This window comes from Melospiza melodia, chromosome 2 (genome assembly GCF_035770615.1).
Source record: "Melospiza melodia melodia isolate bMelMel2 chromosome 2, bMelMel2.pri, whole genome shotgun sequence".
Lineage (NCBI taxonomy): Eukaryota > Metazoa > Chordata > Aves > Passeriformes > Passerellidae > Melospiza > Melospiza melodia.
In genome coordinates this window covers 39,561,258-39,586,609 of record NC_086195.1, presented here as the reverse complement: position 1 = coordinate 39,586,609, position 25,352 = coordinate 39,561,258, and positions in this window count along the sequence as shown.

Genomic DNA, 25,352 nt, shown 5'->3' with positions numbered 1-25,352 from the left:
GCAGGAGCCACTTGGTACTATCAAACCAGCCCAACTTGGCACTGGTGCCACCATGGGTCTGGTCACCATCCTGCCTATCGTAGCTTTTCAGGAGCCAGGCGGTCACTCCCAGCCATAGGCCCCCAGACACAAACCTCGGCCCGTTTCCCTGGCAAACAAAAGTAAGCTGCCCCGCTTCTGCATGGCAGATTGCAGGTGCTATTTAGTACTATCAAACCAGCCCGACTTGGCACTGGTGCCACCTCTGGTCTGGGAACCATCCTGCCTATCGTGGATTTTCAGGCGCCAGACGGCCACTATCAGCCATATGCCCCCAAAAACAAACCCCGGCCCTTTTCTCTGGTAAACAAAACTCACCTGCCCCTCTTCTGGATGGCAAATTTTAGGACGCACTTTGTACTACAAAAACCGCCCGACTTGGCACTGGTGCCACCTTGGGTCAGGGAACCATCCTGCCTATCGTAGCTTTTCAGGAGCCAGCCGGTCACTCCCAGCCATAGGTCCCCAGACAAATACCTCGGCCCGTTTCCCTGGCAAACAAAAGTAAGCTGCCCCGCTTCTGGATGGCAGATTGCAGGAGCCACTTAGTACTATCAAACCAGCCCAACTTGACACTGGTGCCACCTTGGCTCTGGGAACCATGCTGCGTAACCCGGATTCTAAGACGACAGGCAGCCACTGCCAGCCACAGGCCTCCAAACAAAATCAACGGCGCTTTTCCCTGGAAAACAAAACTCGCCTGACAACTTTTAGATGGCAGATTGCAGGAGCCAGTTGGTACCATCAAACCAGCCCAACTTGGCACTGGTGCCACCTTGGGTCTGGGAATCATCCTGCCTATTGTTGCTTTTCAGGAGCCAGCCGGTCACTTCTAGCCCTAGGCCCCCAGTCATAAACCTCGGCCCGTTTGCCTGGCACACAAATGTAAGCTACCCCGCTTCAGGATGGCAGATTGCAGGAGCCACTTTTCACCATCAAACCAGCCCGACGTGGCACTGGTGCCACCTTGGGTCTGGGAACCATCCTGCGTATCGTGTGTTCTAAGGAGCCAGCCGGCCACTCCCAGCCACAGTCCCCCAAACACAAACAACGGCGCTTTTCCCTGGAAAACAAAACTGGCCTGCCAACTTTTTGATGGCAGATTGCAGGAGCCACTTGGTACTATCAAACCAGCCCAACTTGGCACTGGTGCCACCATGGGTCTGGTCACCATCCTGCCTATCGTAGCTTTTCAGGAGCCAGGCGGTCACTCCCAGCCATAGGCCCCCAGACACAAACCTCGGCCCGTTGCCCTGGCAAACAAAAGTAAGCTGCCCCGCTTCTGCATGGCAGATTGCAGGTGCTATTTAGTACTATCAAACCAGCCCGACTTGGCACTGGTGCCACCTCTGGTCTGGGAACCATCCTGCCTATCGTGGATTTTCAGGGGCCAGACGGCCACTATCAGCCATATGCCCCCAAAAACAAACCACGGCCCTTTTCTCTGGTAAACAAAACTCAACTGCCCCTCTTCTGGATGGCAAATTTTAGGACGCACTTTGTACTACGAAAACCGCCCGACTTGGCACTGGTGCCACCTTGGGTCAGGGAACCATCCTGCCTATCGTAGCTTTTCAGGAGCCAGCCGGTCACTCCCAGCCATAGGTCCCCAGACAAATACCTCGGCCCGTTTCCCTGGCAAACAAAAGTAAGCTGCCCCGCTTCTGGATGGCAGATTGCAGGAGCCACTTGGTACTATCAAACCAGCCCAACTTGACACTGGTGCCACCTTGGCTCTGGGAACCATGCTGCGTAACCCGGATTCTAAGACGACAGGCAGCCACTGCCAGCCACAGGCCTCCAAACAAAATCAACGGCGCTTTTCCCTGGAAAACAAAACTCGCCTGACAACTTTTAGATGGCAGATTGCAGGAGCCAGTTGGTACCATCAAACCAGCCCAACTTGGCACTGGTGCCACCTTGGGTCTGGGAACCATCCTGCGTATCGATCTTTTTAATGAGACAGCCGGCCACTCCCAGCCATATGCCCCCAAACACAACCCACGGCCCTTTCCTCTGGCAAACAAAACTCAGCTGCACCGCTTCTGGATGGCAGATTGCAGGAGCCACTTGGTACTATCAAACCAGCAAGACTTGGCACTGGTGCCACCTTGGGTCTGGGAACCATCCTGCATATTGTGGATTGTCAGGAGCCAGCTGAACATTCTCGGCCACAGACCCCAATCAAAAACAACGGCCCGTTTCACAGGCAAACAAAACTCAGCTGCCCCGCTTCTGGATGGGAGATTGCAGGAGGCACTTGACACTGTGAAACCAGCCCCACTTGGCACTGGTGCCACCTTGGGTCTGGGAACCATGCTGCGTATCATGGATTTTCAGGAGCCAGCCGGCCACTCCCAGCCATAGGCCCCCAAACAAAAACCACAGCCTTTTTCTCTGGCAAACAAAATTCAGCTGCCCCACTTCTGGATGGCAGATTGCAGGAGCCACTTGGGACTATCACACCAGCACAACATGGCACTGCTGCCACCTTGGATCTGGGAACCATCCTTCCTATCGTGGATTTTCAGGGGCCAGCCGGTCACTCTCAGCCATAGGCCCCAAACACAAACCACGGCCCTTTTCTCTGGAAAACAAAACTCAACTGCCCCTCTTCTGGATGGCAGATTGCAGGAGCCACTGGGTACTATGAAACTAGTCCTACTTGGCACTGGTGCCACCTTGGGTCTGGGAACCATGCTGCGTATCATGGATTTTCAGGAGCCAGCCGTCCACTGCCAGCCACAGGCCCCGAAACACAAACAACAGCCTTTTTCTCTGGCAAACAAAATTCAGCTGCCCCGCTTCTGGATGGCAGATTGCAGGAACCACTTGGTACTAACAAACCAGCCCGACTTGGCACTGGTGCCACCTTGGGTCTGGGAACCATCCTGCGTATCGTGGATTCTAAGGAGCCAGCTGGCCACTCCCAGCCACAGGCCCCAAAATACACACAACGGCGCTTTTCCCTGGAAAACAAAACTCGCCTGCCAACTTTTTGATGGCAGATTGCAGGAGCCACTTGGTACTATCAAACCAGCCCAACTTGGCACTGGTGCCACCATGGGTCTGGTCACCATCCTGCCTAACGTAGCTTTTCAGGAGCCAGGCGGTCACTCCCAGCCATAGGCCCCCAGAAAAAAACCTCGGTCCGTTTCCCTGGAAAACAAAAGTAAGCTGCCCCGCTTCTGGATGGCAGATTGCAGGAGCCACTTGGTGCTATCAAACCAGCCCGACTTGGCACTGGTGCCACCTTGGGTCTGGGAACCATCCTGCGTATCCTGTGTTCTAAGGAGCCAGCCGGCCACTCCCAGCCACAGTCCCCCAAACACAAACAACGGCGCTTTTCCCTGGAAAACAAAACTGACCTGCCAACTTTTTGATGGCAGATTGCAGGAGCAACTTGGTATTATCAAACCAGCCCAACTTGGCACTGGTGCCACCATGGGTCTGGTCACCATCCTGCCTATCGTAGCTTTTCAGGAGCCAGCCGGTCACTCCCAGCCATAGGTCCCCTGAGAAAAACCTCGACCCGTTTCCCTGGCAAACAAAAGTAAGCTGCCCCGCTTCTGGATGGCAGATTGCAGGAGCCACTTCGTACAATCAAACCAGCCAAACTTGACACTGGTGCCACCTTGGCTCTGAGAACCATGCTGCGTAACCCGGATTCTAAGACGACAGGCAGCCACTGCCAGCCACAGGCCTCCAAACAAAATCAACGGCGCTTTTCACTGGAAAACAAAACTCGCCTGACAACTTTTAGATGGCAGATTGCAGGAGCCAGTTGGTACCATCAAACCAGCCCAACTTGGCACTGGTGCCACCTTGGGTCTGGGAATCATCCTGCCTATTGTTGCTTTTCAGGAGCCAGCCGGTCACTTCTAGCCCTAGGCCCCCAGTCATAAACCTCGGCCCGTTTCCCTGGCACACAAATGTAAGCTACCCCGCTTCAGGATGGCAGATTGCAGGAGCCACTTTTCACCATCAAACCAGCCCGACGTGGCACTGGTGCCACCTTGGGTCTGGGAACCATCCTGCGTATCGTGTGTTCTAAGGAGCCAGCCGGCCACTCCCAGCCACAGTCCCCCAAACACAAACAACGGCGCTTTTCCCTGGAAAACAAAACTGGCCTGCCAACTTTTTGATGGCAGATTGCAGGAGCCACTTGGTACTATCAAACCAGCCCAACTTGGCACTGGTGCCACCATGGGTCTGGTCACCATCCTGCCTATCGTAGCTTTTCAGGAGCCAGGCGGTCACTCCCAGCCATAGGCCCCCAGACACAAACCTCGGCCCGTTTCCCTGGCAAACAAAAGTAAGCTGCCCCGCTTCTGCATGGCAGATTGCAGGTGCTATTTAGTACTATCAAACCAGCCCGACTTGGCACTGGTGCCACCTCTGGTCTGGGAACCATCCTGCCTATCGTGGATTTTCAGGCGCCAGACGGCCACTATCAGCCATATGCCCCCAAAAACAAACCCCGGCCCTTTTCTCTGGTAAACAAAACTCACCTGCCCCTCTTCTGGATGGCAAATTTTAGGACGCACTTTGTACTACAAAAACCGCCCGACTTGGCACTGGTGCCACCTTGGGTCAGGGAACCATCCTGCCTATCGTAGCTTTTCAGGAGCCAGCCGGTCACTCCCAGCCATAGGTCCCCAGACAAATACCTCGGCCCGTTTCCCTGGCAAACAAAAGTAAGCTGCCCCGCTTCTGGATGGCAGATTGCAGGAGCCACTTAGTACTATCAAACCAGCCCAACTTGACACTGGTGCCACCTTGGCTCTGGGAACCATGCTGCGTAACCCGGATTCTAAGACGACAGGCAGCCACTGCCAGCCACAGGCCTCCAAACAAAATCAACGGCGCTTTTCCCTGGAAAACAAAACTCGCCTGACAACTTTTAGATGGCAGATTGCAGGAGCCAGTTGGTACCATCAAACCAGCCCAACTTGGCACTGGTGCCACCTTGGGTCTGGGAATCATCCTGCCTAATGTTGCTTTTCAGGAGCCAGCCGGTCACTTCTAGCCCTAGGCCCCCAGTCATAAACCTCGGCCCGTTTCCCTGGCACACAAATGTAAGCTACCCCGCTTCAGGATGGCAGATTGCAGGAGCCACTTTTCACCATCAAACCAGCCCGACGTGGCACTGGTGCCACCTTGGGTCTGGGAACCATCCTGCGTATCGTGTGTTCTAAGGAGCCAGCCGGCCACTCCCAGCCACAGTCCCCCAAACACAAACAACGGCGCTTTTCCCTGGAAAACAAAACTGGCCTGCCAACTTTTTGATGGCAGATTGCAGGAGCCACTTGGTACTATCAAACCAGCCCAACTTGGCACTGGTGCCACCATGGGTCTGGTCACCATCCTGCCTATCGTAGCTTTTCAGGAGCCAGGCGGTCACTCCCAGCCATAGGCCCCCAGACACAAACCTCGGCCCGTTTCCCTGGCAAACAAAAGTAAGCTGCCCCGCTTCTGCATGGCAGATTGCAGGTGCTATTTAGTACTATCAAACCAGCCCGACTTGGCACTGGTGCCACCTCTGGTCTGGGAACCATCCTGCCTATCGTGGATTTTCAGGGGCCAGACGGCCACTATCAGCCATATGCCCCCAAAAACAAACCACGGCCCTTTTCTCTGGTAAACAAAACTCAACTGCCCCTCTTCTGGATGGCAAATTTTAGGACGCACTTTGTACTACGAAAACCGCCCGACTTGGCACTGGTGCCACCTTGGGTCAGGGAACCATCCTGCCTATCGTAGCTTTTCAGGAGCCAGCCGGTCACTCCCAGCCATAGGTCCCCAGACAAATACCTCGGCCCGTTTCCCTGGCAAACAAAAGTAAGCTGCCCCGCTTCTGGATGGCAGATTGCAGGAGCCACTTGGTACTATCAAACCAGCCCAACTTGACACTGGTGCCACCTTGGCTCTGGGAACCATGCTGCGTAACCCGGATTCTAAGACGACAGGCAGCCACTGCCAGCCACAGGCCTCCAAACAAAATCAACGGCGCTTTTCCCTGGAAAACAAAACTCGCCTGACAACTTTTAGATGGCAGATTGCAGGAGCCAGTTGGTACCATCAAACCAGCCCAACTTGGCACTGGTGCCACCTTGGGTCTGGGAACCATCCTGCCTATTGTTGCTATTCAGGAGCCAGCCGGTCACTTCTAGCCCTAGGCCCCCAGTCATAAACCTCGGCCCGTTTCCCTGGCACACAAATGTAAGCTACCCCGCTTCAGGATGGCAGATTGCAGGAGCCACTTTTCACCATCAAACCAGCCCGACGTGGCACTGGTGCCACCTTGGGTCTGGGAACCATCCTGCGTATCGTGTGTTCTAAGGAGCCAGCCGGCCACTCCCACCCACAGTCCCCCAAACACAAACAACGGCGCTTTTCCCTGGAAAACAAAACTGGCCTGCCAACTTTTTGATGGCAGATTGCCGGAGCCACTTGGTACTATCAAACCAGCCCAACTTGGCACTGGTGCCACCATGGGTCTGGTAACCATCCTGCCTATCGTAGCTTTTCAGGAGCCAGGCGGTCACTCCCAGCCATAGGCCCCCAGACACAAACCTCGGCCCGTTTCCCTGGCAAACAAAAGTAAGCTGCCCCGCTTCTGCATGGCAGATTGCAGGTGCTATTTAGTACTATCAAACCAGCCCGACTTGGCACTGGTGCCACCTCTGGTCTGGGAACCATCCTGCCTATCGTGGATTTTCAGGGGCCAGACGGCCACTATCAGCCATATGCCCCCAAAAACAAACCCCGGCCCTTTTCTCTGGTAAACAAAACTCAATTGCCCCTCTTCTGGATGGCAAATTTTAGGACGCACTTTGTACTACGAATACCGCCCGACTTGGCACTAGTGCCACCTTGGGTCAGGGAACCATCCTGCCTATCGTAGCTTTTTAAGGAGCCAGCAGGCCACGCCCAGCCATATAGCCCCAAAAACAAACCACGGACCATTTCTCTTGGAAACAAAAATCCGCTGCCCCGCGTCAGGATGGCAGATTGCAGGAGCCACTTTGCACCATCAAACCACCCCGACTTGGCACTGGTGCCATCTTGGATCTGGGAACCATCCTGCCTATCGTAGCTTTTCAGGAGCCAGGCAGTCACTCCCAGCCATAGGCCCCCAGACAAATACCTCGGCCCGTTTCCCTGGCAAACAAATGTAAGCTGCCCCGCTTCTGGATGGCAGATTGCAGGAGCCACATGGTACTATCAAACCAGGCCAACATGGCACTGGTGCCACCTTGGCTCTGGGAACCATCCTGCCTATCGTGGATTTTCAGGCGCCAGCCGGCCACTCTCAGCCATATGCCCCCAAACACAAACCACGGCCCTTTTCTCTGGTAAACAAAACTCAACTGCCCCTCTTCTGGATGGCAAATTGCAGGACGCACTTGGTACTACGAAAACAGCCCGACTTGGCAGTGATGCCACCTTGGGTCAGGGAACCATCCTGCGTATCGATGTTTTTAAGGAGTCAGCCGGCAACGTCCAGCCATATACCCCCAAAAAAAACCCACGGAACTTTTCTCCAGCAAGCAAAAATCCGCTGCCCCGCGTCTGGATGGCAGATTGCAGGAGCTATTTAGTATTATCAAACCAGCCCGACTTGGCACTGGTGCCACCATGGGTCTGGTCACCATCCTGCCTATCGTAGCTTTTCAGGAGCCAGCCGGTCACTCTCAGCCATAGGCCCCAAACACAAACCACGGCCCTTTTCTCTGGAAAACAAAACTCAACTGCCCCTCTTCTGGATGGCAGATTGCAGGAGCCACTGGGTACTATGAAACCAGCCCTACTTGGCACTGGTGCCACCTTGGGTCTGGGAACCATGCTGCGTATCATGGATTTTCAGGAGCCAGCCGTCCACTCCCAGCCACAGGCCCCGAAACACAAACAACAGCCTTTTTCTCTGGCAAACAAAATTCAGCTGCCCCGCTTCTGGATGGCAGATTGCAGGAACCACTTGGTACTAACAAACCAGCCCGACTTGGCACTGGTGCCACCTTGGGTCTGGGAACCATCCTGCGTATCGTGGATTCTAAGGAGCCAGCTGGCCACTCCCAGCCACAGGCCCCAAAACACACACAACGGCGCTTTTCCCTGGAAAACAAAACTGACCTGCCAACTTTTTGATGGCAGATTGCAGGAGCCACTTGGTACTATCAAACCAGCCCAACTTGGCACTGGTGCCACCATGGGTCTGGTCACCATCCTGCCTATCGTAGCTTTTCAGGAGCCAGCCGGTCACTCCCAGCCATAGGCCCCCAGACACAAACCTCGGCCTGTTTCCCTGGCACACAAAAGTAAGCTACCGCACTTCTGGATGGCAGATTGCAGGAGCCACTTTGCACCATCAAACCAGCCCAACTTGGCACTGGTGCCACCTTGGCTCTGGGAACCATGCTGTGTAACCCGGATTCAAAGAAGACAGGCAGCCACTGCCAGGACAGGCCTCCAAACAAAATGAACGGCGCTTTTCCCTGGAAAACAAAACTCGCCTGACAACTTTTAGATGGCAGATTGCAGGAGCCAGTTGGTACCATCAAACCAGCCCAACTTGGCACTGGTGCCACCTTGGGTCTGGGAACCATCCTGCCTATTGTTGCTTTTCAGGAGCCAGCCGGTCACTCCTAGCCCTAGGCCCCCAGTCATAAACCTCGGCCCGTTTCCCTGGCACACAAAAGTAAGCTACCCCGCTTCAGGATGGCAGATTGCAGGAGCCACTTTTCACCATCAAACCAGCCCGACGTGGCACTGGTGCCACCTTGGGTCTGGGAACCATCCTGCGTATCGTGTGTTCTAAGGAGCCAGCCGGCCACTCCCACCAACAGTCCCCCAAACACAAACAACGGCGCTTTTCCCTGGAAAACAAAACTGGCCTGACAACATTTTGATGGCAGATTGCAGGAGCCACTTGGTACTATCAAACCAGCCCAACTTGGCACTGGTGCCACCATGGGTCTGGTCACCATCCTGCCTATCGTAGCTTTTCAGGAGCCAGCCGGTCACTCCCAGCCATAGGCCCCCAGACACAAACCTCGGCCCGTTTCCCTGGCAAACAAAAGTAAGCTGCCCCGCTTCTGCATGGCAGATTGCAGGTGCTATTTAGTACTATCAAACCAGCCCGACTTGGCAATGGTGCCACCTCTGGTCTGGGAACCATCCTGCCTATCCTGGATTTTCAGGCGCCAGACGGCCACTATCAGCCATATGCCCCCAAAAACAAACCACGGCCCTTTTCTCTGGTAAACAAAACTCAATTGCCCCTCTTCTGGATGGCAAATTTTAGGACGCACTTTGTACTACGAAAACCGCCCGACTTGGCACTGGTGCCACCTTGGGTCAGGGAACCATCCTGCCTATCGTAGCTTTTTAAGGAGCCAGCAGGCCACGCCCAGCCATATAGCCCCAAAAACAAACCACGGACCATTTCTCTTGGAAACAAAAATCCGCTGCCCCGCGTCAGGATGGCAGATTGCAGGAGCCACGTTGCACCATCAAACCACCCCGACTTGGCACTGGTGCCATCTTGGATCTGGGAACCATCCTGCCTATCTTAGCTTTTCAGGAGCCAGCCGGTTACTCCCAACCATAGGCCCCCAGACAGAAAGCTCTGCCCGTTTCCCTGGCAAACAAAAGTAAGCTACCCCGCTTCTGGATGGCAGATTGCAGGAGCCACTTGGTACTATCAAACCAGCCCAACTTGACACTGGTGCCACTTTGGGTCTGGGAACCATGCTGCGTAACGTAGATTCTAAGGCGCCAGGCGGCCACTCCCAGCCACAGGCCCCCAAATAAAAACAACGGCGCTTTTCCCTGGAAAACAAAACTCGCCTGCCAGCTTTTTGATGGCAGATTGCAGGAGCCACTTGGTACAATCAAATCATCCCAACTTGGCACTGGTGCCACTATGGGTCTGGGAACCATCCTGCCAATTGTACCATTTCAGGAGCCAGCCGGTCACTCCCAGCCATAGGCCCCCATCACAAACCTCGGACCGTTTCCCTGGCAAACAAAATTAAGCTGCCCCGATTCTGGATGGCAGATTGCAGGAGCCACTTGGTAGTGTCAAAACAGCCCGACTTGGCACTGGTGCCACCTTGGGTCTGGGAACCATCCTGCGTATCGTGGATTCTAAGCAGCCACCCGGCCACTCCGTGCCACAGGCGCCCAAACACAAACAACGGCGCTTTTCCCTGGAAAACAAAACTCGCCTGCCAACATTTTGATGGCAGATTGCAGGAGCCACTTGGTACTATCAAACCAGCCCAACTTGGCACTGGTGCCACCATGGGTCTGGTCACCATCCTGCCTATCGTAGCTTTTCAGGAGCCAGCCGGTCACTCCCAGCCATAAACCCCCAGACACAAACGTCGGCCCGTTTCCCTGGAAAACAAAAGTAAGCACCCCCGCTTCTGGATGGCAGATTGAAGGGGCCACTTGGTAGTATCAAATTAGCCCAACTTGGCACTGGTGCCATCATGGGTCTGGTAAACATCCTGCCTATCTTAGCTTTTCAGGAGCCGGCCGGTCACTCCCAGCCATAGGCCCCCAGAGAAATACCTCGGCCCGTTTCCCTGGCAAACAAAAGTAAGCTGCCCCTCTTCTGGATGGCAGATTGCAGGAACCACTTGCTACTATCAAACCAGCCCAACTTGGCACTGGTGCCACCTTGGCTCTGGGAACCATGCTGCGTAACGTAGATTCTAAGAGGACAGGCGGACACTCCCAGCCACAGGCCTCTAAACAAAAACAACGGCGCGTTACCCTGGAAAACAATACTCGCCTGCCAACATTTTGATGGCAGATTGCAGGAGCCACTTGGTACTATCAAACCAGCCCAACTTGGCACTGGTGCCACCATGGGTCTGGTCACCATCCTGCCTATCGTAGCTTTTCAGGAGCCAGCCGGTCACTCCCAGCCATAGGCCCCCAGACAAATACCTCGGCCCGTTTCCCTGGCAAACAAAAGTAAGCTGCCCCGCTTCTGGATGGCAGATTGCAGGAGCCACATGGTACTATCAAACCAGGCCAACATGGCACTGGTGCCACCTTGGCTCTGGGAACCATCCTGCCTATCGTGGATTTTCAGGCGCCAGCCGGCCACTCTCAGCCATATGCCCCAAAACACAAACCACGGCCCTTTTCTCTGGTAAACAAAACTCAACTGCCCCTCTTCTGGATGGCAAATTGCAGGAGCCACTTGGTACTACGAAAACAGCCCGACTTGGCAGTGATGCCACCTTGGGTCAGGGAACCATCCTGCGTATCGATGTTTTTAAGGAGTCAGCCGGCAACGTCCAGCCATATACCCCCAAAAAAAACCCACGGAACTTTTCTCCAGCAAGCAAAAATCCGCTGCCCCGCGTCTGGATGGCAGATTGCAGGAGCCACTTGGTACTATGAAATCAGCCGAACATGGCACTGGTGCCACCATGGGTCTGGTCACCATCCTGCCTATCGTAGCTTTTCAGGAGCCAGGCGGTCACTCCCAGCCATAGGCCCCCAGACACAAACCTCGGCCCGTTTCCCTGGCAAACAAAAGTAAGCTGCCCCGCTTCTGGATGGTAGATTGCAGGAACCATTTGCTACAATCAAACCAGCCCAACTTGGCACTGGTGCCACCTCAGGTCTGGGAACCATGCTGCGTATCGTGGATTTTAATTAGCCATCCGGCCACTCCCAGCCACAGGCCCCCAAACAAAAACAACGGCGCTTTTCCCTGGATAACAAACTCGCCTGCCAACTTTTTGATGGCAGATTGCAGGAGCCACTTGGTACTATCAAACCAGCCCAACTTGGCACTGGTGCCACCATGGGTCTGGTCACCATCCTGCCTATCGTAGCTTTTCAGGAGACAGCCGGTCACTCCCAGCCATAGGCCCCCAGACAAAAACCTCGGCCCTTTTCCCTGGCAAACAAAAGTAAGTTAACCCGCTTCTGGATGGCAGATTGCAGGAGCCTCCTTTCACCATCAAACTAGCCCGACTTGGCACTGGTGTCACCTCTGGTCTGGGAACCATCCTGCCTGTCGTGGATTCTAATTAGCCAGCCGGCCACTCCCAGCCACAGGCCCCCAAACACAAACAACGGCGCTTTTCCCTGGGAAACAAAACTCGCCTGCCAAGTTTTTGATGGCAGATTGCAGGAGCCACTTGGTACTATCAAACCAGCCCAACTTGGCACTGGTGCCACCATGGGTCTGGTCACCATCCTGCCTATCGTAGCCTTTCAGGAGCCAGCCGGTCACTCCCAGCCATAGGCCCCCAGACACAAACCTCGGCCCGTTTCCCTGGCATACAAAAGTAAGCTGCCCCGCTTCTGGATGGCAGATTGCAGGAACCACTTGGTACTATCAAACCAGCCCAACTTGGGACTGGTGCCACCTTGGGTCTGGGAACCATGCTGTGTATCGTGGATTCTAAGGAGCCAGCCGGCCACTCCCAGCCACAGGCCCCCAAACACAAACAACGACGCTTTTCCCTGGAAAACAAAACTCGCCTGCCATCTTTTTGATGGCAGATTGCAGGAACCACTTGGTACTATCAAACCAGCCCAACTTGGCACTGGTGCCACCTTGGGTCTGGGAACCATGCTGCGTATCGTGGATTCTAAGGAGCCAGCCGGCCACTCCAGCCACAGGCCCGCAGACACAAACAACAGGGCTTTTCCCTGGAAAACAAAACTCGCCTGCCGAATCTTTGATGGCAGATTGCAGGAGCCACTTGGTACTATGAAATCAGCCGAACATGGCACTGGTGCCACCATGGGTCTGGTCACCATCCTGCCTATCGTAGCTTTTCAGTAGCCAGCCGGTCACTCCCAGCCATAGGCCCCCTGACACAAAGCTCGGCCCGTTTCCCTGGCAAACAAAAGTAAGCTGCCCCGCTTCTGGATGGCAGATTGCAGGATGCACTTGGTACTATAAAACCAGCCCGACTTGGCACTGGTGCCACCTCAGGTCTGGGAACCATCCTGCGTATCGTGGATTCTAAGGAGCCAGCCGGCCACTCCCAGCCACAGGCCCCCAAACACAAACAACGGCGCTTTTCCCTGGAAAACAAAACTCGCCTGCCAACTTTTTGATGGCAGATTTCCGGAGCCACTTGGTACTATCAAACCAGCCCAACTTGACACTGGTGCCACCATGGGTCTGGTCACCATCCTGCCTATCGTAGCTTTTCAGGAGCCAGCCGGTCACTCCCAGCCATAGGCCCCGAGACAAAAAGCTCGGACCGTTTCCCTGGCAAACAAAAGTAAGCTGCCCCGCTTCTGGATGGCAGATTGCAGGAGCCACTTTGCACCATCATACTAGCCCGACTTGGCACTGGTGCCACCTTGGGTCTGGGAACCATCCTGCGTATCGTGGATTCTAAGCAGCCAGCCGGCCACTCCCAGCCACAGGCCCCCAAACACAAACAACGGCGCTTTTCCCTGGAAAATAAAAACTCGCCTGCCAAATTTTGACGGCAGATTGCAGGAGCCACTTGGTACTATCAAATCAGCCCAACTTGGGACTGGTGCCACCATGGGTCTGGTCACCATCCTGCCTATCGTAGCTTTTCAGGAGCCAGCCGGTCACTCTCAGCCATAGGCCCCCAGACAAAAACCACGGCCCGTTTCCCTGGCAAACAAAAGTAAGCTGCCCTGCTTCTGGATGGCAGATTGCAGGATGCACTTGGTACTATAAAACCAGCCCGACTTGGCACTGGTGCCACCTCAGGTCTGGGAACCATCCTGCGTATCGTGGATTCTAAGGAGCCAGCCGGCCACTCCCAGCCACAGTCCCCCAAACACAAACAACGGCGCTTTTCCCTGGAAAACAAAACTCGCCTGCCGACATTTTGATGGCAGATTGCAGGAGCCACTTGGTACTATCAAACCAGCCCAACTTTGCACTGGTGCCACCATGGGTCTGGTCACCATCCTGCCTATCGTAGCTTTTCAGGAGCCAGCCGGTCACTCGCAGCCATAGGCCCCCAGACAAAAAGCTCGGCCCGTTTCCCTGGCAAACAAAAGTAAGCTACCCCGCTTCAGGATGGCAGATTGCAGGAGCCACTTTGCACCATCAAACTAGCCCGTCTTGGCACTGGTGCCACCTCTGGTCTGGGAACCATCCTGCGTATCGTGGATTCTAATTAGCCAGCCGGCCACTCCCTACCACAGGCCCCCAAACAAAAACAACGGCGCTTTTCCCTGGAAAACAAAACTCGCCTACCAACTATTTGATGGCAGATTACAGGAGCCACTTGGTACTATCAAACCAGCCCAACTTGGCACTGGTGCCACCATGGGTCTGGTCACAATCCTGCCTATCGTAACTTTTCAGGAGCCAGCCGGTCACTCCCAGCCATAGGTCCCCAGTCACAAACCTCGGCCCGTTTCCCTGGCAAACAAAAGTAAGCTGCCCCGCTTCTGGATGGCAGATTGCAGGAGCCACTTTGCACCATCATACTAGCCCGACTTGGCACTGGTGCCACCTTGGGTCTGGGAACCATCCTGCGTATCGTGGATTCTAAGGAGCCAGCCGGCCACTCCCAGCCACAGGCCCCAAAACACAAACAACGGCGCTTTTCCCTGGAAAATAAAAACTCGCCTGCCAAATTTTGACGGCAGATTGCAGGAGCCACTTGGTACTATCAAATCAGCCCAACTTGGGACTGGTGCCACCATGGGTCTGGTCACCATCCTGCCTATCGTAGCTTTTCAGGAGCCAGCCGGTCACTCTCAGCCATAGGCCCCCAGACAAAAACCACGGCCCGTTTCCCTGGCAAACAAAAGTAAGCTGCCCTGCTTCTGGATGGCAGATTGCAGGATGCACTTGGTAATATAAAACCAGCCCGACTTGGCACTGGTGCCACCTCAGGTCTGGGAACCATCCTGCGTATCGTGGATTCTAAGGAGCCAGCTGGCCACTCCCAGCCACAGGCCCCCAAACACAAACAACGGCGCTTTTCCCTGGAAAACAAAACTCGCCTGCCGACATTTTGATGGCAGATTGCAGGAGCCACTTGGTACTATCAAACCAGCCCAACTTGGCACTGGTGCCACCATGGGTCTGGTCACCATCCTGCCTATCGTAGCTTTTCAGGAGCCAGCCGGTCACTCCCAGCCATAGGCCCCGAGACAAAAATCTCGGACCGTTTCCCTGGCAAACAAAAGTAAGCTGCCCCGCTTCTGGATGGCAGATTGCAGGAGCCACTTTGCACCATCATACTAGCCCAACTTGGCACTGGTGCCACCTTGGGTCTGGGAACCATCCTGCGTATCGTGGATTCTAAGCAGCCAGCCGGCCACTCCCAGCCACAGGCCCCCAAACACAAACAACGGCGCTTTTCCCTGGAAAATAAAAACTCGCCTGCCAAATTTTGACGGCAGATTGCAGGAGCCACTTGGTACTATCAAATCAGCCCAACTTGGGACTGGTGCCACCATGGGTCTGGTCACCATCCTGCCTATCGTAGCTTTTCAGGAGCCAGCCGGTCACTCTCAGCCATAGGCCCCCAGACAAAAACCTCGGCCCGTTTCCCTGGCAAACAAAAGTAAGCTGCCCTGCTTCTGGATGGCAGATTGCAGGAACCACTTGGTACTATCAACCCAGCAAAACTTGGCACTGGTGCCACCTTGGGTCTGGATACCATGCTGCGTATCGTGGATTCTAAGGAGCCAGCCGGCCACTCCCAGCCACAGGCCCCCAAACACAAACAACGGCGCTTTTCCCTGGAAAACAAAACTCTCCTGCCAACTTTTTGATGGCAGATTGCAGGAGCCACTTGGTTTTATCAAATCAGCCCAACTTGGCACTGGTGCCACCATGGGTCTGGTCACCATCCTGCCTATCTTAGCTTTTCAGGAGCCAGCCGGTCACTCCCCGCCATAGGCCCCCAGACAAAAAGCTCGGCCCGTTTCCCTGGCAAACAAAAGTAAGCTACCCCGCTTCAGGATGGCAGATTGCAGGAGCCACTTTGCACCATCAAACTAACCCGTCTTGGCACTGGTGCCACCTCTGGTCTGGGAACCATCCTGCGTATCGTGGATTCTAATTAGCCAGCCGGCCACTCCCTACCACAGGCCCCCAAACAAAAACAACGGCGCTTTTCCCTGGAAAACAAAACTCGCCTACCAACTATTTGATGGCAGATTACAGGAGCCACTTGGTACTATCAAACCAGCCCAACTTGGCACTGGTGCCACCATGGGTCTGGTCACAATCCTGCCTATCGTAACTTTTCAGGAGCCAGCCGGTCACTCCCAGCCATAGGTCCCCAGTCACAAACCTCGGCCCGTTTCCCTGGCAAACAAAAGTAAGCTGCCCCGCTTCTGGATGGCAGATTGCAGGAGCCACTTGGTACTATCAAACCAGTCCGACTTGGCACTGGTGCCACCTCTGGTCTGGGACCCATCCTGCGTATCGTGGATTCTAAGGAGCCAGTCGGCCACTCCCAGGCACAGGCCCCCAAACACAAACAACGGCCCGTTTCCGTGGCAAACAAAAGTAAGCTGCCCCGCTTCTGGATGGCAGATTGCAGGAACCACTTGGTAGTATCAAACCAGCACAACTTGGCACTCGTGGCACCTCTTGTCTGGTAACCATGCTGCGTATCGTGGTTGCTAAGGAGCCAGCCGGGCACTCCCAACCACAGGTCCCCAAACACAAACAATGGCGTTTTTCCCTGGAAAACAAAACTCGCCTGCCAACTTTTTGATGGCAGATTGCAGGAGCCACTTGGTACTATCAAACCAGCCCAACTTGGCACTGGTGCCACCATGGGTCTGGTCACCATCCTGCCTATCGTAGCTTTTCAGGAGCCAGCCGGTCACTCCCTGCCATAGGCCCCGAGACAGAAAGCCCGGCCCGTTTCCCTGGCAAACAAAAGTAAGCTGCCCCGCTTCTGGATGGCAGATTGCAGGAGCCACTTTGTACTATCAAACCAGCCCGACTTGGCACTGGTGCCACCTCTGGTCTGGGAACCATGCTGCGTATCGTGGATTTTAAGGAGCCAGTCGGCCACTCCCAGCCATATGCCTCCAAACACAAACAACGGTCCATTTCCCTGGCAAACAAAAGTAAGCTGCCCCGCTACTGGATGTCAGATTGCAGGAACCACTTGTTGCCAAGTTGGGGTGGTTTGATAGTACCAAGTGGCTCCTGCAATCTGCCATCAAAAAGTTGGCAAGCGAGTTTTGTTTTCCAGGGAAAAGCGCCGTTGTTTTTGTTTGGGGGCCTGTGGCTGGGAGTGGCCAGCTGTCTCCTTAGAATCCACGATACGCAGGATGGGTCCCAGACCAGAGGTGGCACCAGTGCCAAGTCGGGCTGGTTTGATGGTGCAAAGTGACTCCTGCAATCTGCCATCCAGAAGCGGGGTAGCTTACTTTTGTTTGCCAGGGAAACGGGTAGAGCTTTGTGTCTGGGGGCCTATGGCTGGGAGTGACCGGCTGGCTCCTGAAAAGCTACGATAGGCAGGATGGTGACCAGACCCATGGTGGCACCAGTGCCAAGTTGGGCTGGTTTGATAGTACCAAGTGGCTCCTGCAATCTGCCATCAAATTTGGCAGGTGAGTTTTGTTTTCCAGGGAAAAGCACCGTTGTTTGTGTTTGGGGGCCTGTGGCTGGGAGTGGCCAGCTGGCTCCTTAGAATCCACGATACGCAGGATGGTTCCCAGACCAGAGGTGGCACCAGTGCCATGTTGGCCTGGTTTGATAGTACCATGTGGCTCCTGCAATCTGCCATCCAGAAGCGGGGCTGCTTACTTTTGTTTGCCAGGGAAACGGGCCGAGATATTTGTCTGGGGGCCTATGGCTGGGAGTGAGCGGCTGGCTCCTGAAAAGCTACGATAGGCAGGATGGTGACCAGACCCATGGTGGCACCAGTGCCAAGTTGGGCTGGTTTGATAGTACCAAGTGGCTCCTGCAATCTGCCATCAAAATGTTGTCAGGCGACTTTTGTTTTCCAGGGAAAAGCGCCGTTGTTCTTGTTTAGAGGCCTGTGGCTGGGAGTGACCGGCTGCCTCCTTTGAACCCAGGATACGCAGGATGGTTCCCAGAGCCAAGGTGGCACCAGTGCCAAGTTGGGCTGGTTTGATAGTACCAAGTGGCTCCTGCAATCTGCCATCCAGAAGCGGGTCAGCTTACTTTTGTTTGCCAGGGAAACGGGCCGAGGTTTGTGTCTGGGGGCCTATGGCTGGGAGTGACCGGCTGGCTACTGAAAAGCTACGATAGGCAGGATGGTTACCAGACTCATGGTGGCACAAGTGCCAAGTCGGGCTGGTTTGATAATACTAAATAGCTCCTGAAATCTGCCATTCAGACGCGGGGCAGCGGATTTTTGTTTGCTGGAGAAAAGTTCCGTGGTTTTTTTTTGGGGGTATATGGCGGGACGTGGCCGGCTGGCTCCTTAAAAAGATCGATACGCAGGATTATTCCCTGACCCAAGGTGGCATCACTGCCAAGTCGGGCTGTTTTCGTAGTACCAAGTGCGTCTTGCAATTTGCCATCCAGAAGAGGGGCAGTTGAGTTTTGTTTGCCAGAGCAAAGGGCCGTGGTATGTGTTTGGGGGCATATGGCTGAGAGTGGCCGGCTGGCCCCTGAAAATCCACGATAGGCAGGATGGTTCCCAGAGCCAAGGTGGCACCAGTGCCATGTTGGCCTGGTTTGATAGTACCATGTGGCTGCTGTAATCTGCCATCCAGAAGCGGGGCAGCTTACTTTTGTTTGCCAGGGAAACGGGCCGAGATATTTGTCTGGGGGCCTATGGCTGGGAGTGACCGGCTGGCTCCTGAAAAGCTACGATAGGCAGGATGGTGACCAGACCCATGGTGGCACCAGTGCCAAGTTGGGCTGGTTTGATAGTACCAAGTGGCTCCTGCAATCTGCCATCAAAATTTGGCAGGCGAGTTTTGTTTTCCAGGGAAAAGCGCCGTTGTTTTTGTTTAGAGGCCTGTGGCTGGGAGTGGCCGCCTGTCCTCGTAGAATCTACGTTACGCACCATGGTTCCCTGAGCCAAGGTGGCACGAGGGCCAAGTCGGGCAGGTTTGATAGTACCAAATGCATCCTGCAATCTGCCATCCAAAAGCGGGGCAGTTTACTTTTGTTTGCCAGGGAAACGGGCCGAGGTTTGTGTCTGGGGGCCTATGGCAGGGAGTGACCGCCTGGCTCCTGAAAAGCTATGATAGGCAGGATGTTTACCAGACCCATGGTGGCACCAGTGCCAAGTTGGGCTGATTTGATAGTACCAAGTGGCTCCTGCAATCTGCCATCCAGAATCGGGGCAGCTTACTTTTGTTTTCCAGGGAAACGGGCCGAGGTTTGTGTCTGGGGGTCTATGGCTGGGAGTGACCGGCTGGCTCCTGAAAAGCTACGATAGGCAGGATGGTGACCAGACCCATGGTGGCACCAGTGCCAAGTTGGGCTGGTTTGATAGCACCAAGTGGCTCCTGCAATCTGCCATCAAAATGTTGGCAGGCGAGTTTTGTTTTCCAGGGAAAAGCGCCGTTGTTTGTGTTTGGGCGCCTGTGGCTCAGAGTGGCCGGGTGGCTGCTTAGAATCCACGATACGCAGGATGGTTCCCAGACCCAAGGTGGCACCAGTGCCAAGTCGGGCTGGTTTGACACTACCAAGTGGCTCCTGCAATCTGCCATCCAGAATCGGGGCAGCTTAATTTTGTTTGCCAGGGAAACGGTCCGAGGTTTGTGTCTGGGGGCCTATGGCTGGGATTGACCGGCTGGCTCCTGAAAAGCGACAATAGGCAGGATGGTTCCCAGAACCATAGTGGCACCAGTGCCAAGTTGGGATGATTTGATAGTACCAAGTGGCTCCTGCAATCTGCCATCAAAAAGCTGGCAGGCGAGTTTTGTTTTCCAGGGAAAAGCGCCGTTGTTTGTGTTTGGGGGCCTGTGGCTGGGAGTGGCCGGCTGGCTCCTTAGAATCCACGATATGCAGGATTGTTCCCAGACCCAAGGTGGCACCAGTGCCAAGTCGGGCTGGTTTGATGGTGCAAAGTGGCTCCTGCAATCTGCCATCCAGACGCGGGGCAGCGGATTTTTGTTTCCATGAGAAATGGTCCGTGGTTTGTTTTTGGGGGTATATGGCTGGGCGTGGCCGGCTGGCTCCTTAAAAAGCTCGATATGCAGGATGGTTCCCTGACACAAGGTGGCACCAGTGCCACGTCGGGCGGTTTTCGTAGTACAAAGTGCGTCCTAAAATTTGCCATCCAGAAGAGGGGCAGTTGAGTTTTGTTTGCCAGAGAAAAGGGCCGTGGTTTGTTTTTGGGGGCATATGGCTGAGAGTGGCCGGCTGGCCCCTGAAAATCCACGATAGGCAGGATGGTTCCCAGACCAGAGGTGTCACCAGTGCCATGTCGGGCTGGTTTGATAGTACTAAATAGCTCCTGCAATCTGCCATGCAGAAGCGGGGCAGCTTACTTTTGTTTGCCAGGGAAACGGGCCGAGGTTTGTGTCTGGGGGCCTATGGCTGGGTATGACCGGCTGGCTCCTGAAAAGCTACGATAGGCAGGATGGTGACCAGACCCATGGTGGCACCAGTGCCAAGTTGGGCTGGTTTGATAGTACCAAGTGGCTCCGGAAATCTGCCATCAAAAAGTTGGCAGGCGAGTTTTGTTTTCCAGGGAAAAGCGCCGTTGTTTGTGTTTGGGGGCCTGTGGCTGGGAGTGGCCAGCTGGCTCCTTAGAACCCACGATACGCAGGATGGTTCCCAGACCAGAGGTGGCACCAGTGCCAAGTTTGGCTGGTTTGATGGTGCAAAGTGGCTCCTGCAATCTGCCATCCAGAAGCGGGGTAGCTTACTTTTGTTTGCCAGGGAAACGGGCCGAAATATTTGTCTAGGGGGCTCTGGCTGGGGGTGGCTGGCTGGCACCTGAAAAGCTACGATAGGCAGGATGGTGACCAGACCCATGGTGGCACCAGTGCCAAGTTGGGCTGGTTTGATAGTACCAAGTGGCTCCTGCAATCTGCCATCAAATGTTTGGCAGGCGAGTTTTGTTTTCCAGGGAAAAGCACCGTTGTGTGTGTTTTGGGCGCCTGTGGCTGGGAGTGGCCAGCTGGCTCCTTAGAATCCACGATACGCAGGATGGTTCCCAGACCCAAGGTGGCACCAGTGCCAAGTCGGGCTGGTTTGTTAGTACCAAGTGGTTCCTGCAATCTGCCATCCAGAAGCGGGGCAGCTGAATTTTGTTTGCCAGAGAAAAAGGCTGTTGTTTGTGTTTCGGGGCCTGTGGCTGGCAGTGGACGGCTGGCTCCTGAAAATCCATGATACGCAGGATGGTTCCCAGACCCAAGGTGGCACCAGTGCCAAGTCGGGCTGGTTTGATACTACCAAGTGCGTCCTGCAATCTGCCATCCAGAAGCGGGGCAGCTTAATTTTGTTTGCCAGGGAAACGGGCCGTGGGTTTTGTATGGGGGCCTATGGCTGAGAGTGGCCGGCTGGCTCCTGAAAATCCACGCTAGGCAGCATGGTTCCCAGATGCAAGGTGGCACCAGTGCCAAGTCGGGCTGGTTTGATGGTGCAAAGTGGCTCCTGCAATCTGCCATCCAGAAGCGGGGCAGCTGATTTTTGTTTGCCAGAGAAAAATTCCGTGGATTGTTTTTGGGGGCATATTGCTGGGAGTGGCCGGCTGGCTCCTTAAAATGCTCGATACGCATGATGGTTCCCAGGCCCAAGGTGTCACCACTACCAAGTCGGCCTGCGGTTTTAGTATCAAGTTCATCCTGCAATTTGCCATCCAGAAGAGGGGCAGTTGAGTTTTGTTTGCCAGAGAAACGGGCCGAGGTTTCTGTTTGGGGACATATGGCTGAGAGTGGCCGGGTGGCCCCTGAATATCCACGATACACAGCATGGTTCCCAGATCCAAGGTGGCACCAGTGCCAAGTTGGGCTGGTTTGATAGTCCCAAGTGTCTCCTGCAATCTGCCATCCAGAAGCGGGGCAGCTTACTTTTGTTTGCCAGAGAAATAGGCCTAGGTTTTTGTCTGGGGGCCTGTGGCTAGGAGTGGCCGGCTGGCTCCTTAGAATCCATGATACGCAGGATGTTTCCCAGACCCAAGGTGGCACCAGTGCCAAGTCGGGCTGGTTTGATAGTACCAAGTGGCTCCTGCAAACTCCATCAAAATGTTGGCAGACGTGTTTTGTTTTCCAGGGAACAGCGCCGTTGATTTTGTTTGGGGACCTGTGGCTGGGAGTGGCCGGCTGGCTCCGTAGAATCCACGATACGCAGGATGGTTCCCAGACCCAAGGTGGCACCAGTGCCAAGTCGGGCTGGTTTGATTACACCAAGTGGCTCCTGCAATCTGCCATCCAGAAGTGAGGCAGCTAAGTTTTGTTTGCCAGAAAAAAGGGCCGTGGTTTTTGTTGGGGGCCTGTGGCTGGGAGTAGCCGGCTGGCTCCTTAAAATCCACGCTAGGCAGCATGGTTCCCAGACCCAAGGTGGCACCAGTGCCAAGTAGGGCTGGTTTCATAGTACCAAGTGGCTCCTGCAATCTGCCATCCAGAAGCGGTGCAGTTGAGTTTTGTTTGCCAGAGAAAAGGGCCGTTGTTTGTGTTTGGGTGCCTATGGCTGGGAGTGGCCGGCTGTCTCATTAAAAAGATCGATACGCAGGATGGTTCCCAGACCCAAGGTGGCACCAGTGCCAAGTCGGGCTGTTTTTATAGTACCAAGTGCGTCCTGCAATTTGCCATCCAGAAGAGGGGCAGTGGAGTTTTGTTTGCCAGAGAATAGCGCCGTTGTTTGTGTTTGGGGGCTTGTGGCTGGGAGTGGCCGACTGGCGCCGTAGAATCTGTGTTACTCAGCATGGTTCCCAGACCAGAGGTGGCACCAGTGCCAAGTTGGGCTGGTTTGATAGTACCAAGTGGCTCCTGCAATCTGCCATCCAGAAGCGGGGCAGCTTACTTTTGTTTGCCAGGGAAACGGGCCGAGGTTTGTGACTGGGGACCTATGGCTGGGAGTGACCGGCTGGCTCCTGAAAAGCTACGATAGGCAGGATGGTGACCAGACCCATGGTGGCACCAGTGCCAAGTTGGGCTGGTTTGATAGTACCAAGTGGCTCCTGCAATCTGCCATCAAAAAGTTGTCAGGCGAGTTTTGTTTTCCAGGGAAAAGCGCCGTTGTTTGTATTTGGGGGCCTGTGGCTGGGAGTGGCCGGCTGGCTCCTTTGAACCCACAATACGCAGGATGGTTCCCAGACCCAAGGTGGCACCAGTGCCAAGTCGGGCTGGTTTGATACTACCAAGTGCGTCCTGCAATCTGCCATCCAGAAGCGGGGCAGCTTAATTTTGTTTGCCAGGGAAACGGGCCGTGGGTTTTGTTTGGGGGCCTATGGCTGAGAGTGGCCGGCTGGCTCCTGAAAATCCACGCTAGGCAGCATGGTTCCCAGATGCAAGGTGGCACCAGTGCCAAGTCGGGCTGGTTTGATGGTGCAAAGTGGCTCCTGCAATCTGCCATCCAGGAGCGGGGCAGCTGATTTTTGTTTGCCAGAGAAAAATTCCGTGGATTGTTTTTGGGGGCATATTGCTGGGAGTGGCCGGCTGGCTCCTTAAAATGCTCGATACGCATGATGGTTCCCAGGCCCAAGGTGTCACCACTACCAAGTCGGCCTGCGGTTTTAGTATCAAGTTCATCCTGCAATTTGCCATCCAGAAGAGGGGCAGTTGAGTTTTGTTTGCCAGAGAAACGGGCCGAGGTTTCTGTTTGGGGACATATGGCTGAGAGTGGCCGGCTGGCCCCTGAATATCCACGATACACAGCATGGTTCCCAGATCCAAGGTGGCACCAGTGCCAAGTTGGGCTGGTTTGATAGTACCAAGTGTCTCCTGCAATCTGCCATCCAGAAGCGGGGCAGCTTACTTTTGTTTGCCAGAGAAATAGGCCTAGGTTTTTGTCTGGGGGCCTGTGGCTAGGAGTGGCCGGCTGGCTCCTAAGAATCCACGATACGCAGGATGTTTCCCAGACCCAAGGTGGCACCAGTGCCAAGTCGGGCTGGTTTGATAGTACCAAGTGGCTCCTGCAAACTCCATCAAAAAGTTGGCAGGCGTGTTTTGATTTCCAGGGAACAGCGCCGTTGATTTTGTTTGGGGGCCTGTGGCTGGGAGTGGCCGGCTGGCTCCTTAGAATCCACGATACGCAGGATGGTTCCCAGACCCAAGGTGGCACCAGTGCCAAGTCGGGCTGGTTTGATTACACCAAGTGGCTCCTGCAATCTGCCATCCAGAAGTGAGGCAGCTAAGTTTTGTTTGCCAGAAAAAAGGGCCGTGGTTTTTGTTGGGGGCCTGTGGCTGGGAGTGGCCGGCTGGCTCCTTAGAATCCACCATACGCAGGATGGTTCCCAGACCCAAGGTGGCACCAGTGCCAAGTCGGGCTGGTTTGATAGTCCCAAGTGGCTCCTGCAAACTGCCATCCAGAAGCGGGGCAGCTGAGTTTTGTTTGCCAGGGAAATGGGCCGTTGTTTGTGTTTGGGGGCCTGTGGCTCGGAGTGTTCGTCTGGTTCCTGAATATGTACGATACGCAGGATTGTTCCCAGACCCAAGGTGGCACCAGTGCCAAGTCGGGCTGGTTTGATGGTGCAAAGTGGCTCCTGCAATCTGCCATCCAGACGCGGGGCAGCGGATTTTTGTTTCCATGAGAAATGGTCCGTGGTTTGTTTTTGGGGGTATATGGCTGGGCCTGGCCGGCTGGCTCCTTAAAAAGCTCGATATGCAGGATGCTTCCCTGACACAAGGTGGCACCAGTGCCACGTCGGGCGGTTTTCGTAGTACAAAGTGCGTCCTAAAATTTGCCATCCAGAAGAGGGGCAGTTGAGTTTTGTTTGCCAGAGAAAAGGTCCGTGGTTTGTTTTTGGGGGCATATGGCTGAGAGTGGCTGGCTGGCCCCTGAAAATCCACGATACACAGGATGGTTCCCAGATCCAAGGTGGCACCTGTGCCAAGTCGGGCTGATTTGATAGTACTAAGTAGCTCCTGCAATCTGCCATCCAGAAGCGGGGCAGCTTACTTTTGTTTGCCAGGGAAACGGGCCGAGGTTTGTGTTTGGGGGCCTATGGCTGAGAGTGACCGGCTGGCTCCTGAAAAGCTACAATAGGCAGGATGGTGACCAGACCCATGGTGGCACCAGTGCCAAGTTGGGCTGGTTTGATAGTACCAAGTGGTTCCTGCAATCTGCCATCCAGAAGCAGGGCAGCTGAGTTTTGTTTGCCAGAGAAAAGGGCCTTGGTTTGTGTTTGGGGGCATATGGCTGGGTGTGGCCAGCTGGCTCCTTAAAATGCACGATATGCAACATGGCTCCCAGACCC